This window comes from Neovison vison, chromosome 4 (assembly GCF_020171115.1).
Source record: "Neovison vison isolate M4711 chromosome 4, ASM_NN_V1, whole genome shotgun sequence".
In the NCBI taxonomy this organism is placed as follows: Eukaryota; Metazoa; Chordata; class Mammalia; order Carnivora; family Mustelidae; genus Neogale; species Neogale vison.
In genome coordinates this window covers 152,737,625-152,754,060 of record NC_058094.1, presented here as the reverse complement: position 1 = coordinate 152,754,060, position 16,436 = coordinate 152,737,625, and the positions used below count along the sequence as shown (strand labels likewise).

General features: G+C 38.1%; 1 long non-coding RNA gene across 1 annotated transcript in view; it reads left to right on the top strand.

Moving 5' to 3' along the window:
• Positions 1-15,774, top strand: part of LOC122904022 — a 55,978-nt gene extending 40,204 nt beyond the window's left edge. The window contains exons 2-3 of the long non-coding RNA XR_006384128.1: positions 10,692-10,836; positions 14,994-15,774. This is a non-coding gene — a long non-coding RNA (uncharacterized LOC122904022). The remainder of the gene's footprint in view (positions 1-10,691; positions 10,837-14,993) is intronic.
• The last annotated feature ends 662 nt before the right edge of the window (positions 15,775-16,436 follow it).

Here is a 16,436-nt window from a genome sequence, read left to right as displayed (position 1 = left end):
CTACTCTATGAATATGACCAGTATATGTTATCAACTAATGAGATTGAGAAATATTGTGATTATAAATGCTTTATTTCCATCCATTTGGTTGATATACAAGAACCTGCCAATAGTAGTTTATGTCAGTAGCATAGCTACCTGGGGGAATGCATCTTCCTGGATGAAATGTGGGACCTGGGCACAGAGAGCAGGTATTTGTGCTTCCACACTGCTGGTGAGCTGCTATGTCTTGGATAACTGGAGGAAGGTTAAGATCTGGAGACAGAAAAATAAAACTGAATTATCTGTCAGGGACAGGAGACAAGATACCAGGCAATGCTTGGAAACACAGAAATCAGGTTTATATTGTAAAACAGATGCAGCAAAATGAAAGTGAGACTGAACTCAAGTAGCTTATGTCAGATTGCACAAGGCAGATGAGATACAGGGGAGGTCAGAGAGAGGAGGAGGTGCAGGAGAAACTTGGGCTGAGGCTGAGACTGAAAGAATTTATAGGCAGATCATCAAAAGACAGCAGAGTATCTGGAAGGCTTGAATACCTGGCAGGATATTGTGGTGAATCCCCCACCAAGTCTGGTTCACATTAAGATGTGTGTTTCAACTTGTGTACTTCCATTCTTGGCCGGGCAGGACAACCTGGACCTAGAATAGAGGTGAACACATGGCAGTATTTTTATACCTTCTCTTAATACTAGATTCTGAAAAACAGACAACAAATCTACAAATAGCAGTCAAGGTCAGAGACGAGGGACTGTTTTTTGTCTTTTCACTGAAACTGCTCAGTCCACTTTATCGTCAGTATATTTGATCTCTAAGGACCCTTTTAAACAGACAACACATTTCTTGGTTTTAGTTATGGCATTGAGAAAGGATATGGTTGTAGTCTAAACCATTGAACTGTTTCATGTGTCTTGGTTAAGGACGAATAACTACTTTGAATGAAAACTTTTATTTAACAGAATAATCTGGTTAACATTCTACAATAGTGTGGCAAATCTAGTTTCATCATTTCTGAAGACATTTTATGAACATGTACTATGTGTCCTGTATCATTATTGCATTCTGAAATGAAGAAGTGATACACAGTCCTAGCCCTCTGATATTTCAGGTTTAAGAAAGAAACATATCTGCAGACAAATGATCATAATAGCATGATAAAGCATTGTTAACATAGATATTAACAAATGCTATGGGGATAGTGAGGAGCAAGCCTATATTATCTAAAAATTAGGGAAGTCTTTATACTTCACTTTAAAAGTAATAATCCTTCAAAATCTTCCTATAAACTTCTCTTTTCTCTGCCTACCTGATTATTTGATATTGATGAATTAATTATTGATTAATACTGAATTTTATTGCAGCAATTTGTTGGGAAGTTCATAAGGTGGTATTACAAACTGAGTGGCTTCAACTCTGGAAATTTCTTTTCATTATCTTACAGTTCTGGAGGCTAGACATCTGAGTTCAGGGTTTTCCACAGGACCAAGTTCCCTCTGAAGGTACTAGGGAAAGATCTGTTCCAGGCTTCTTTGCAAGATTTTGGTGGTTTCTTGGCTTGTGATAGCATAACTCCAGTCTTTGCATGGCGCTTTACCTGTATATTCAGCTCTGTGTCCAAATTTCTCCTTTTTATAAAGATAATAGTTGTGTTGGATTAGGGTCCCACCATACTCTATTATGACCTCATCTTAACTAATTACATCTGCCCAATGCTATTTCTGAATAAGCTACATTTTGAAGTAATAGACATTATAATTCCTGAATTTGGAGGGGTCAGTTCTACCCATAACATTTATCTAAACCTTGTTTATTTGAAAAAAGGCCCGAGTTCCCTGCAAAGGTAAGATGCTTCAAATCTGAATTTAGATGCTCACATTACCAGATGCATACAGACCCAGGTGTGCCTTCTGTACACTGTGGGCACTTGGGAAATACTGATAATAAGGTCTGCAAGTGAACTGGTGATTTGAAGGATTTGTGTAAGACAAATAGATGATTACAAGGTGATCTAAGATCTAACTTTAGAAAAAATTTCTCTACTAACAGCAAAGTTTGTGTTGAATTTATAATTTTTTTTTATAAAGTCACTTACAGGTTTTGCTGAAAGATTTGCATGTTTTTCAGTTATACTAAGAATTGAGTGGTTCTTCCAGGGTTTCTTGCAAAAGAAAATCTGTGGTAATACAAAACTATTTGGTTAGATGTATTCAATCTGGAAGGAGTAAGAATAGGTTCACCACGGCTCCGTTTGGTTTGTCTGCCAGGAGGCGTTATATTTAAATGGTTGGAAAAGTGAGAGAGACAGATTGTTTTATTTATATAAAGAAGGATAAATTATGGTTACTCTACATAAGTGTTGGTAGATTACCAAAGAGTGATTGGCATATGCTAATAAGAAACCTATGTTTCATTGTGATTGATTTATCATATTGAAATATAGGACATAAGCTTCGCATTATAGCAGAGGCCTGTTATACAGAACCTAGGAGGGGTCAGGGTTGATAGACAGGAAACTTGTAATTCTCACCACTTTGACACAAGTGACACATTTTAAGAGGTGGCATAACCAATACTGAGAGTAGTTTGTTGTTAAAAAATCTAAGTCATGAAGTTTGTCTTGCTGTTGTATAATGAAATTTGTTATTGTTTTGTAAAAACAGTATTTGAGTAGTTAGTGTTGGTATAGCTTCTGTCATTTCTGAATCATTGGTCTGAGAGTAAAAGATGAGAAATTTAAAATTAGCAGTAGCGATGACATAATCAAGTTTGACATTTTCATAGAGAACATTACATCAAAGGAACACCTGTGGATACTCAAATCTTTAAAAAAAAAAAAAAAAGAAGAAGAAGTTTAAGGCAAAAAAAAAAGAAAGAGAGACTGATTAGCCAGAAGAGAAGAGGTGTAGGAAATTCAAATCCAGAGAAATAGCATAGAACCTGCTTAAGGATACACTATTAGGGATTCATGAACACTTGAGAAAAGTAACTGAAAATGAAAGTGAGCTGTTAGGGTTTTGGAAGGATGAAAGACAAGTGATAAAAGCCTGCAAAAATGACTTTTAAGGATAATGTTTGAAACCAAAAAAAAAAAAAAATTTTTTTAAAAACCAAGGTGATCCCCAAATGCATAATAAAACAACTCCTTTCAGATCAGCATATCAGAAATGCAAAATCCATTGGAGATTGATTTGATCTATTAGACCACTTTGTTGGCTCTGAAGTGATCCGAAGAGACTGCAAAGAATGCAAAGGAATTGAATGGGTGCTTTGTGCTTGGCCTTTCCTCCAGAATGATAAAGAAGCGTCTACCCTGGAGTTATTTTGTACAGAGAAGGAAGGTGAAGAACTGTCAGAGAAATCAAAACAAAGACCTGATTGAAAAAATATGAGAAATTAAGTGGCCATAAATCACTAAGTTCAAATGGTCTTCATCTAAAACTTCTGAAGAAGTTAAAGAACGGTGTAGCTAAGCTACCACCAAAAATGTATCAACACCTTCCATCAAAGAGGAGGGTGATGAATGCCCATCTATCCCTGAGAATAGTCCAGTGTTACTTGTAAGGTTAGGTTTTAATAAAAACATGGTGTTGTCTAGAATTATTCATGCCCTAACTAAAAGAGTTTACTTTTTCCCCTGTGGAAAATATATATTTAAATAATTAGTTTAGTGGTTTTGGAGGACATTTCTCCATACATAGGTTTCCTTCCATTTTTGTTTTGTTTGTGTTGGTGGTGGTTGTTTATTTCTGACTATGTTTCTGTACAAGTTTGCAACCTTGAACATTATTGAGCATTACTTACCACAACACACTGATGGGTTTCCAAGGTGAGGATTGTAATCCAGCCTGAAATAACTCATGGCAACATTTGTTGGTTGTCAACTTGGTCTGGTTGATAAGCAATAACTTCATTGTTACAACATGTGGTGGGGTTTTAGATACTAAGCACCATGCTGAGACGGGTACAAAACCTGCTTGGAAACTTGATTACCCAAAGTAATACATGCATCTACTTTGCTTAAGAGTTTTCTCACATTTTTGGGAGAATCATTATGTTTAAGTTAGAGCAATTCCATAATGCTCAAATTAACTCAAATTAATAAATGGTTTGTGAGCATGTCAGAGTTTCTGGTGACAAATTTAGGGCCTCCCTTTAAAGACCAGGCATTGATTGCACAAGAGACTGCAGCTCTCTGTTTAATTCTTAGCAGGTGGGCACAGGCCAGGCCTTCCCATCTTGCATCGCCAGTGAACCTCGAACATGACCTCTCCAAGGGAAAGAGAGGAATTCATTCGCCATGTTTACTTTATACTGAAACTCTTTTTAGATAAAGGCTCCTAACTGTGCAGAATTGTTCTTAGTTAAGAGTGTGAGATGTGTGGCGTGACTGGTGTTTTTGACAGTCTCAGGAACAACTGCAGAGCCTGATCTCCAAACCTAAGGAGTAGGTTCATGTGATATACCTATGAAAGCAAATGAGCTTCTTAATGGACTTTTCTAAAGGATGTGATATTTAAAAGCCAATTCATTTTGTTTTGCTAAAGGTTAAGGAGGAAGAGGTTCAACACAAACTCTCTTTACTGCCCCATTCTTGGAATTGCCAATATAAGCCAGGACTACCTCTGTTTCAAAATATTGCATGGTTCCTTAAAATATACGTCTGTCCTCCAAAAGAAAAAAAAAAGAAGAAAGAAAGAAAAACTTAACAAGGATTGGATATTGCATTATGTGATGGAAAGGAGCCCTGATTCAGAGAATAGTCAGTCACATTTGAAGATAACATTGGATCTTAGTCTTTTTTAGATCACTGACAACTTTGTGAGTTTAACAACAACAACAAAAATATGGACACATTCATCAGAAAAATGTACATGGTATACATTTAGCAATGCATTTTCCATTGGCTTATAAACCTGCCATGGCTGTGTTCAGATCAAGGACCATGGACTGGTTGATACATTGAGTACAATAAACTACTACTTAAAACTGTCATTCTGTAAGTGCCCCTATAATCCTCTTTCCTTTAGGGATGTTACCTAGCCACACTGAAACATGTTGTCTACTTTTTCATCAAATGAAAGTAGAAGATGGTCTACATGCATGAAATGTAGTGGAACCATCGTTACGTTGATCATTAGGAAAACTCAGTCTAACTCCCAGTCTAACCATAATTGCTAGAATGTATAGTTTTCTTAATTCTCTGAGCAATACTTTATCAATAAATTTAAGAGATTGGACTAGGTTTTCTCTAAGGTCCATTCCTGCTTAGAAATTATATGACTATATTTTTCAGGAAGAATTTTCTATTCTTATTGACTGCTCACTTAATAATAACAGAAGTCTTCTTTCAGTTGAGAAAAATTCAGAACTGGTAGAATTATATGAAATTGGGCATCTGGGCATTTAAAAAGAAAAATTTTAAGTTGTTTTTAAATCTATATTTTCACAAGTTTATGAAGGTCTCTGTTTATGTCTCCCATTGGATTTTGTCTCTTTATTTCATGTACATAATCTCTGTAGCATCTCTGTATTTGTGGGTGTGTGTATATATGTATAGATATACATATATACATTTTTGTAATATATAATTTTATATAAAATTTATATTTTGTTAGCTATTATGTGCTTAGTAGCAGCACAGAAAATATATCAGTAAATTTATGAAATTTTATAATTTGATCTTTATGATTTTTTAAAAAGATTTTATTTATTTATTTGACAGAGAGAGAGAGAGATCACAAGTAGGCAGAGAGGCAGGCAGAAAGAGGGGGGAAGCAGGCTCCTTGTTGAGCAGAGAGCCTGATGCGGGGCTCGCTCCCAGGACCCTGAGATATGACCCAAGCCAAAGGCAGAGGCTTAACCCACTGAGCCACCCAGGTGCCCTGATCTTTATGATTTTTAAGAAAAAGTGAATTTCCTTCTTTTAAATTTATATTTAATTAAGGAATCAGAACATCCTGGACAGGAAGCGCCAAGCATTGATTTAAGCTGCCTAGCTCAAATACTGATTCTGTCCTCACTAACTCTTAAGCCTTTTTCCCTGTAAACTGGCACAGGTATTAATAGTGCCTGCTTTGTAGGGTGTAAGCAGAATTAGATGAGAGACATACATCTCATCAAATTTTAACTTGCCAAATGCGGTGTGTAAATGTTAACTGTTAAACAAAAACGTCACAGTAAATGAATGAATGAATAAGTAAATAAATGTTAGCTGTATTCTGCTTGATTTTTTTTTCTTTGGTTATTTACAAAAGATATTTTAAAATGGGGGGGTGTAAAACTAAAACTATATTCACTTTGATTTTTTTGTTTCAAATAATAGAAAAACTTCAATATACACATTTACGATATATAATATTCACAATTACCTCCAATAGAGAAAGTCCAAAAAATAGCTGATCCAAGGATAGTGTGATCTTCTGGGGGTCGGGAATCCAGGCTCCCTCTATGTTTTTCTCTAGTATTTCAGCTTACAGTTTTTATTGCATTGTCCAGGGAAACTGCTCTAGCTCTGACCACCATGTCTGTATTTTTGCCACATGGGAGGAGGAAAGAATGGAGAAGGATATCTTCCTGTTTTTTAAGGACATTTCTCCTACAAAGGGCCACAACCTAACCACAGGCCAGTCTTAGCTGCAAGTTTTATGCTATGTGTTGTGTGCCTGTCTAGAAATTAGAGTTCCAGGACATCTGAATGGCTCAGTCAGTTCAGCGTCTGACCCTTGGTTTCAGCTCAAGTCATGATCTCAGGGTTGTGAGATTGAGCCCCACGTCACCCTCCCCACTTGGCACAGAGTGTGCTTGGGATTCTTTCCCTCTTCCTCTCCCTCCTGCTTTGTCCCTCCCCTTATTCCTCTCCTTGTTCACATGCTTTCTCTCCAAAATATATAAATAAAATTTTAAGAAATAAATACATAAATAAAATTGGAGTTTCATTAGTAAGGAAAAAGACATTGTATATTGGGAAACAATTTAGTGTTTTTGCCACAAAAAAACTAAATACATTATTTTTAATAACCAAGATTGAACTAAATACACATAAAATACAGTATAGATACTTCACGGGGCACCTGGGTGGCTCAGTCATTAAGCGTCTGCCTTTGGCTCAGGTCCTGATTTAGGGTCCTGGGATCGAGCCCTCTATCGGGCTCCCCGCTCTGCGGCAAGCCTGCTTCTCCTTCTCTCACCCCCCTGCTTGTGTTCCCTGTCTCTCTGTGTCTCTCACTGTCAAATAAATAAATAAAATATTTATATATATATATATATATATATATATATATAGTTACTTCATGGTTTAATGATAAGTAAGAGCAGTCCTTAGTTTCCTCAGCAGTCATTAATTTCTCTAATTATTTAATAACATTGTGAACTTTTTCATTACTTTTTCCCCATTATTCCCTGCACTTATTGTATAAACTAAAATATTTCATCTCTTAAGGAAAATTTTCTTAAATCTTTTATCTTCTTCAGCTATTTCTTCTCTGTAATTCAATATCTTCCACATCATGCTCTAATCTTAGCACTTACGATGCTATAATCGTGAGTTACATGCCTATATCCCTTATTAGAATATTCCTTGAGGGCAAACACTACAGCTGACATGTTTTTGTAACCTCAGGCCCTAGCACATTCCTGAAACATGGTACATTCAGTCACTGCCTGTTAAAAAAACGAGTGGAGTATGTGATGTAATTTATGTGTGGTCATATGTCAAACACTAGTAATTGTTTGATACATACAAACCAGAAATCAACTATTAAGTATGCCACATTTATTTGCTTAAACTACACTAGTAAAGTAATGGACCTTTGAATTATTACTATTATGTAATGTAACCAAAAAGATAAGCAGATTAAAAATATCTCCTTTCCGTCTCTCCTCCTCTGGGAAGGAAGGAGGAAAGTGAGGAAAGGGAGAATCCAGAGCAGTGATTTCAGTTTTGTGTGTGTAAAGACTAATGTCAAAATTCTGGCCCCATCTTTTGTAGCTGAAAGAGTGGACAAACAACTTTTCAGTTTTCAGCTTTTCTTTCTGGATAGACCTGAGAGGTCCAGAAATCATTGGTAAAGGAAAGGTACTGACACTCTTTAGACCTGACTGCCAGAATGAAGTACTGTCCCAGAAAGTTGCAGTTAAGAAAATATTTCTTACTCTTCTGGGTTCAATCTGTACTATCTCTGAGAATGAATGTTTGTCTTTGGAAAAAATTGTGTGTGTGTGTGTGTGTGTGTGTGTGTGTGTGTGTGTCTTGGCTCAATCATTAGTCTTCAGACAAGCCTTTCCCTGGGTGCATGACATGAATTAGCCATAATGTGCAAGAGAACTGAGCTGTGACAGGGGCTGCACATCTAGGTCAACTCACTAAACACTGAACACATGACATTGACTGTCTAGTCTCAGGAAACGACATGCACAGAATTGTCTGATGGAAACTCATGCCGTGAACATACTTTTCTCTGCCCATTTACCTTTTTCTTTCTGTTCTTTTGGAGACCTTGAGGTCACATTACAAGACTGTCCCTCTAACCTATCCCTGGGTTCCAGCTCTGGGTCAGTCCTTAGCAATCCTCACTTAACCCTTCCTTCAGTCTCCCCTAGATGTCAATGCTCATGTTACACTGCCTTTGTACTCCTTCCCCACACTACTGCAGCCTCGGAAAGCCCCAGCCCCCTCTCACCTCTCACTGTCCTGGCTGCCACTCTCTTTTTTTTTTTTTTTTAAGATCTTTTCCTTCCTCTCAAAGCCATGGATCCTTTCAGTGTTGCAGCCCCACCATACCCACAATCCCTCATTCTCATGTTCCTAGTGTGTGTGGACCAACTTTCCATCAGAGATGGAGTCTCTTATTTCAGGTGGGGTGATGAACATCTTATTTCCCTTCACCCTTCTTGTTGTCAGATTCCTGCAATCTGAGGTTCCAGGCCCAGACCTGCTGTGGAACTAATAGTCTTCACAAGCTCATAATAGCTCTGATGCTCTTATCTTAGAATCTTTCATGTTCCTTTGTTAGTCTCCCTCCACCACCAGATTTATTTTAAAAGCAAATCTCTTCACATCACATATTCATTGGCACTCAGTCCTATTCTGCCCATCTAAGCTTTTCCTGTACCACAGAGAAGGAAAGCTGGGAATTATATTTCTCTGCCTCCTTTGTGTGTTTCTGGTTCAGCTCCAAGAATGAGAAGCACTTAAAACAAAATTTGGAAGGCGAAGAAGGAAAAAACTTTGTCCTCTAATGGCATTTGTAGACTGGGTCATAGAAATAAGTTTATAGCCAACGAGGGATTTGTCAAAGACTTTTTTCTTTTCTTTTCTTTTTTTCAGATTTTATTTATTTATTTGACACAGAGAGAGAGAGAGAGAGAGAGAGAGAGAGACAGCGGGAGAGGGAACACAAGCCCGGGGAGTGGGAGAGGGAGAAGCAGGCTTCCTACTGAGCAGGGAACCCAACATGGGGCTTGATCCCAGCACATTGGGATCATGACCTGAGCCAAAGGCTGACACTTAACTGACTGAGCCACCCAGGTGCCCCTTGCCAAAGACTTTTTGGGAATCTCCCACCATAGGCACTCCAGTCATTGGTTCTAGCTTTCTTGTGACTCTTGTATGCCCTGGTTCCTTGGAGGGTATCTTCCTGACCTTCATTACTCCAGGCCTTCCCACCTCTATAAGTCTCAATTTTGCCTCCATAAAGCTTGTTCTTTCAAAAATGCCTAAAATGTCCTTGATGTTCCTGGAAAAAAAAAAAAAAAAAGCCTTGATCAGCTCCTTGCTTAATGTAAAAAATGTACAAGTGCTACTCGGACATATCAGAAATGGAGAAGGTAGTACATAGTTTACTAACATTTGGGAAATGTCATTTTGGAAATTAAGGAAAATAATTGTGGGTATGATTAATGGTGGGTAGATTTCATGTGGCTTAGGCTTGAAGATTTCATTACAATCATGGACTATTTGGGGTTTCAACCATCTGATGGCACCTGGAGCATTTCTCTAACAAAAGTCAAAAACTCAAATGCTTTCAGGGGGCAGCAGATAGAGAAGATGAATAAAACTGCCAGTATATAACCAATGGAGAATAGCAGTTCTATGACAGTCTGTGACAGTCTAGAGATTGCACACTTCTCTTCTTCCAAGGGATGCAGCCACTCCATGATATCTAATTGTTTCCATGTAGAAATACAGATCCTGGGTTTCTAACTTTTTCAGTTTATTAGAAGACAAGAATCTAACTTTTTTACAAAATCTCCAAAATTTAATTATTTGGCAGTAAATTAAAAAAATTTCTGATCATTGTGTTTGCCCCCAAAGTGCAGTTTGCAAGCTGTTTCCATAGGCTGATGTGTTTTGGCTCCTTGACTGGACTTAATAATTCAAATATGGAAAAACACACCACTGGAGGACGGGGAAAGGACCTTAGTCAAAGTCAGTTTCTATTAAAAAGGATTAAATAATTCAATGATGGGTAGAGATTTAAAACATGGAAATACGAAGAAAGGTATCTTTTACAGTCTGGTGCACAACTTGAGACCAGGGAAGCTAGGTTAGAAAATGGGTATAATCATAAGAGACCAGGTTTCTCTATGGCTTTAATTACTGGATTAATTTCCACCTGAACTATAGGAACAAACATTTTACATCAGCTGCACATTTTGCATTCTAAGTTATTATTCCTTTGCGTTACCTAAAGCCTAATCAACTCCTGTGGACCTGAGAGGTTGTGTGGAGAATGAATGGGCAGGGCAGTAAGGAGAAACATGGACTTACCCATCACGATACCAACCTCTCACTGTGTGGATCAAGAAAACATGGGAAGAGGTACAGTACAATGCAAGGTGAGCATTGAAGGGTTCCTGCCAGAACCTGAGCACCAGAGGCAAGCAAAATGTGTTTCCTGCATGTTAAACAGGGGGGACATAAAATAAACCACTCCCAACAGTACCCTGGAATTATAAACTGAACCTTGTAAAGAAAGAGGGGGTTATGGACAGCTGATACTAAATTAGTAAATTTAAATTTTTATTAGTATGATCACACTATGCTTATTTCAACATAGCTTTGGTTAATGTACCAGAGAAATAAAGTATTTCCTTCTATATGGCTTTCAGCATACTGAAAGAGGTAATATTAGCCCCCTCTCAGTTTGGAAAATTTAATAAATGTAAGTTAGTTCAAATGAAGGCCATATATTTTGAGTAAAATAAGAAATTTTAGAGCCTGTTGAGATAAATTTTACCTTGTTTACATTGTCTTATGTTAAAGATAACCTACATGAAGCAACAAATTATTCTTAATTCTTAATAGGTTATTCTCATAATTATTTAAAATTGCTTTTCTCCACATTTGTATGAAGTAAGATATTACATATCTCTGTCTCACTCTTTGATTCTGGCATCCAGCAACAACATATGGCAGAGAGCAGGAAAGAAGTCAACAAATAACTGTGGAATGAAGGAAAAATAAGTGAATTATTAGAACATGGTTCTGATTTTTCTTAGGTGAGGAAAATCTATTATACATAGAAGTCCACATTTCAGAGTTTCCACTAGTGATTAGAAACATGATTTTTGAAAACAATTGTAGATCCAAATACTGTTCAGGACTGGAGTTGTGTAAGTGTGGACAGATCACTCAAATCCTCAGAATTTCATTTTAGTCATCTTTATACCTAGAATGATACCAATGTCAAAAAGTTGCTTTGAGATTGAAATGACTCTTAGTAAAGGGCCTAATAGATGGTTAGCACAAAGTAGGTCAGAAAATGCTAACATTATGTAATGTCTATCAACATTTGATGACTACAGGATCCTGGATTCTGCTTAAAGTAAAAAGCCTATTTCTTGATGCCTAATGCTAAAGCCTATTTATCTTTTTCCTTATTTATCTCACTATTTAGATTTTTCATATTTATTCTACTGCATGCTACTGAAATGAAGATACTTTGTATAGTCAGAAATAAAGGACGACTACTTTTCAAGACACTGCTTTTGGTATTTGCTCAATTCCAATAAAATTCCATGAGCAACCTATATTACTTAATGATGCTAAGTTGCATTACTTTCCTTTGCTTAGTTTGCCAAAGCTTCACTAGACATTACATTATTATTGTCAAATTGTACCTAGGTCACCTGGTGATGAATTAAATAATGCACGGCATTGTACATATTTATTAAAGACCAACAGTATCATGGCCAGAACAGATACAGCCACTGCCTTCCCTGAGTTTATAATTTAGTCAAAGTGAACTATGTTAAAAACAAAAATAAAATGCAGCTCTGGGAAAATGATATTGCAAATACATGCTTTGAAGCTCACCTCATCCCACTTCAAATGTCTAACCATGGTAGATAAAATATAAAAAAGCAAATATTAAAGAAATTCACTCTCAAAAAATAATGAAAAAAAGATAAATATCTCCAAGTTCAAGAAGTTGCAAAGAATTGAATAAAATAATCAGAATTGAATCTGATGGCCTGTTGGATTCTAGATCTGGAAGCAGTCAGAAGCTGGTAGGAGTCTAACTTCTGTGGAGCAGGAAAGACTGAATGTATTTGGGGTAAATACTGGGAAAAGGGCCAAACTCTGCTGGAAACCAGTTGCCAGAGTGGGGCTTTCCATCCTGCACATAAAGGAGGGAAAAAATTTCTGGTACTGGGGCTCTGCCTAGCATGAAGCAATTTGCTTGTGGAGGCAAGAGGATATAGAGCCAACCTCCCAACCAGAAACTGAGACAAACTCTCCATGCTTGGATTCCTCGATCTTGGAACTATTCCCATGGTGTAAGTCCCTCAAACTTCTAAAATAAGATCTGATTATAGACCAGAGTCCTGGACCAGGTAGAGGCAATCCCAAAACCACTAAAAAAGCAGAGATAGAAGCAGAGTGTGTGTGAGCATGCACCTGGAGCTTAAAATACCAAAATACATGAATAAATATAATTCTACAAAAAACCCCTAAAAACAGCAATAATTACAAGATTTCAGAAGAGATTAAAATAACATAATAGTCTAAACTTATTTGACACCACTACTCTTGGAATCCTCAGAAAATATAACCCAAAGAAAATAGTCTAGAAATATATTTGAAACAAAATGAAGCAAATAAAGCAAATGTAGGTGAACATAAACAATTTAGAAAATTTGGAAATAAAATAGTAGTTGTTGAAAGAAAAAGATATCATAATATATAAAGTCTGTGAGGACTCCAAAGGGGCATAGCAAACTGTAAGTAAGTCATGCTGAAGAAGTAACACAAAATGAAACATAAAACGGATAAAAAGTATTGAAGAGTCATAAAAACAGAGAGAGATTAAGATGCCTTATCATAAATTTAAAAGCAATTTAAGAAAAACAAATATGGGGGCACCTGGGTGGCTCAGTCATTAACCGTTTCCTTCAGCTCTGGTCCTGATCCCAGGGTCCTGGGATGAAGCCCAGCATAGGGCTCCCTGCTCATTGGGAAGCCCACTTCTCCCTCTCCCACTCCCTCTGCTTGTGCTCCCTCTCTTGCTGTGTCTCTCTCTGTCAAATGAATAAATTAAAAAAAAAAAACCTTGGGGCGCCTGGGTGGCTCAGTGGGTTAAGCCTCTGCCTACAGCTCAGGTCATGCTCCCAGGGTCCTGGAATCGAGCCCCGCATTGGGCTCTCTGCTCAGCAGGGAGCCTGCTTCCCTTCCTCTCTCTCTGCCTGCCTCTCTGCCTACTTGTGATCTCTGTCAGTCAAATAAATAAGAAATAAAATCTTTAAAAAAAGTTAAAAAATAAAAAACAAATACAGGGTGCCTGGGTGGCTCAGTGGGTTAAGCCGCTGCCTTCGGCTCAGGTCATGATCTCGTGGTCCTGGGATCGAGTCCCGCATCGGGCTCTCTGCTCAGCAGGGAGCCTGCTTCCTCCTCCTTCTCTCTCTACCTGTCTCTCTGCCTACTTGTCATATCTCTCTGTCAAATAAATAAATAAACTCTTTAAAAAAAAAAAAAAACAAATACAGGCAATGATACAGAACAAATACTTAATAAGACAGTGGCTGAGAAGTTTCCAAAACTAAACATCACATAAACCCATTAGATTAAAAATGATACTAGGTATTGCTCAGGATAAATAAAAACAAATCCACTCCTAGAAAAACAAAATAGCAGGGTGCCTAGATGGCCCAGTTTGTTAAGTGGCTGCCTTCCGCTCAGGTCATGATCTCAGAGTCCTGGGATCAAGTCCCACATATGGCTCCCGCTCAGTGAGGAATCTGCTTTTCCCTCTGCCCCTGCTCATGTTCTCTCTCTCTTTCTCTCTCTCAAATAATTAAATAAAATCCTCAAAAATAGAAAAATAAAAAGAAAATAGCATCAAGGATAAAGGATAAATACGAAAGAAACCTTCAGTTGCAGTAAAAGACAGTTTTCCTCAGTGGTCTTTTTTTTTTTTTTTTTAACTTTTTAAAAAAGATTTTATTTATTTATTTGACAGACAGGGATCCAAGAAGACAGGCAGGCAGAGAGAGAGAGAAGGGAGCGGGCCCCCTGCTGAGGGGAGCCCCCCATGTGGGACTGAGGCTCCATCCCAGGACTCCTGGGATCACGACCTGAGCCGAAGGCAGAGGCTTTAACTCACTGAGCCACCCAGGTGCCCCTAAATACTATTTTTTAACAGTGATATAAGCCTCCTGTGACATCCCCAGGCTCTCCTTCTGTGGCCGGGATTTTAAGCGCACAGGACGCTAGGGGATGAGTCTCGGAATTTGCAAGACCTGCCTGTCACTGCTGAGTTATCCCGAGCAAGTCGCTGAACCTCCCTAAGCTTTGTGTTCTCCTCTGTGAAATGGGGACAGTAACAGTCGTCACGGGGCTGTCGGGAGGAGCACGCAAGGTCACTCAGGTAAACGGGTTAGCGTGTAGGCGGCCCTCGAAGCGCGTCGATGCGGGTGTTGTTACTACGGAAGGAAGTGAAGTCGGCCTGGTCCCGTGAGAGTGAGCGGCTTGTGCTTGCTTTTGCTGTCTCCAGCCCGCAGGTCACGGTCCTCGAGTGGAGAACAGCGCTGGTGTTCGTTTCGGTCAGATGCTGACAAATCCTCCTCTGTGCAAAGATGCAGCCAATTCATGGAATTTTCCGCCTTGACAAATTAGAACAGACATCGAGAGACAAAAACGGCTCCCCGATTAAAGAGTAACGTCCTCAGTGGTCTTATAGCAGACTTCTTACCCACAGTAATGGCCAGACACAATGGAGTAATATATTAAAGATCCTACGAGGAAGATAACTGCCAATAAAAATTTTTGTATCCTGCTGAACAGTTATCCAAATGCAAATGACAAAATAAAACCATTTCTGGACAATCAAGGAATAGGAGATGTTACTATCTTCAAGTCATAAGGTATAAGTCAGAGGGAAAGTAAAACGAGAAGAAATCAATGGGATGCAAAAGCAGTGGTAAGCCCCAAATATTTTAACATATATTGTCCTATTTCATTAACTGCTTCTGCATATAAAATAATATAAAATTTTATTTTTAAGAATATAGAACTAAGTTCTAGAGAATTATGTCAAGGAGGATGGAAGAAATTTAGTGTGCTGGTTAATTAAGATGTAATCAAGCCTTATTTTGTATAGAGAGGTTGGTAGAGATATTGAATAGTCTAAGATATTTTAAGAAAGACTTATAGTGAGAGACAAATAGATCAACAGATATTAACCAGGGCATATATTATACAAGGGTGCAGACCTACATTTTTACAACACCCAGCCCAAGGGGTGCCTGGGTGGCTCAGTGGGTTAAAGCCTCTTGCCTTCGGCTCACATCATGATCTCAGGGTCCTGGGATCGAGCCCCGCATCAGGCTCTCTGCTGGGCAGGGAGCCTGCTTCCCCCATACCTCTCTGGCTGCCTCTCTGTCTACTTGTGATCTCTCTCTGTCAAATAAGTAAAATAAATAAAATCTTTACAACACCCAGCCTGAGTACCAATGCACATCCTTTGTAGTAATCGGCCCAGAATTGCCGTGATTTAATCAATGACTATCAGTTTCCTATATTTTGCCCACCAACTCAGGGATCCACCAGGAAAAGCCAAATATCCCTTCCAAACCGTTCACATAACTCGTTTCTAGTCAGATTTTCTTCTAGCTTCCCCATGCCGGCAACCTCTAATCAGAGAATATGTGAAACTTTCCCCCTTTTTGTTATAGAGCTTTTCCTCTCCACTGCTTGGCTTTAAATCTTGGCCAACAGTAAATGATGGTGGCAGTTCCCTTGCTAATACATGTTCTCAGTAAATAGCCTCATTTTTAAAAATCATTTGCATTGTTCTGTTTATTTTCCCAAAAGCTAAATATGCATGGCTAAAACCATTAAGGATAACCATTAAAATAATAGACATATAAGTTATAGGTGGTAAATTAACAGAATTAAAAAAGAAAAAGAATGGGGAGAGCATAGACATCTTTGTCAA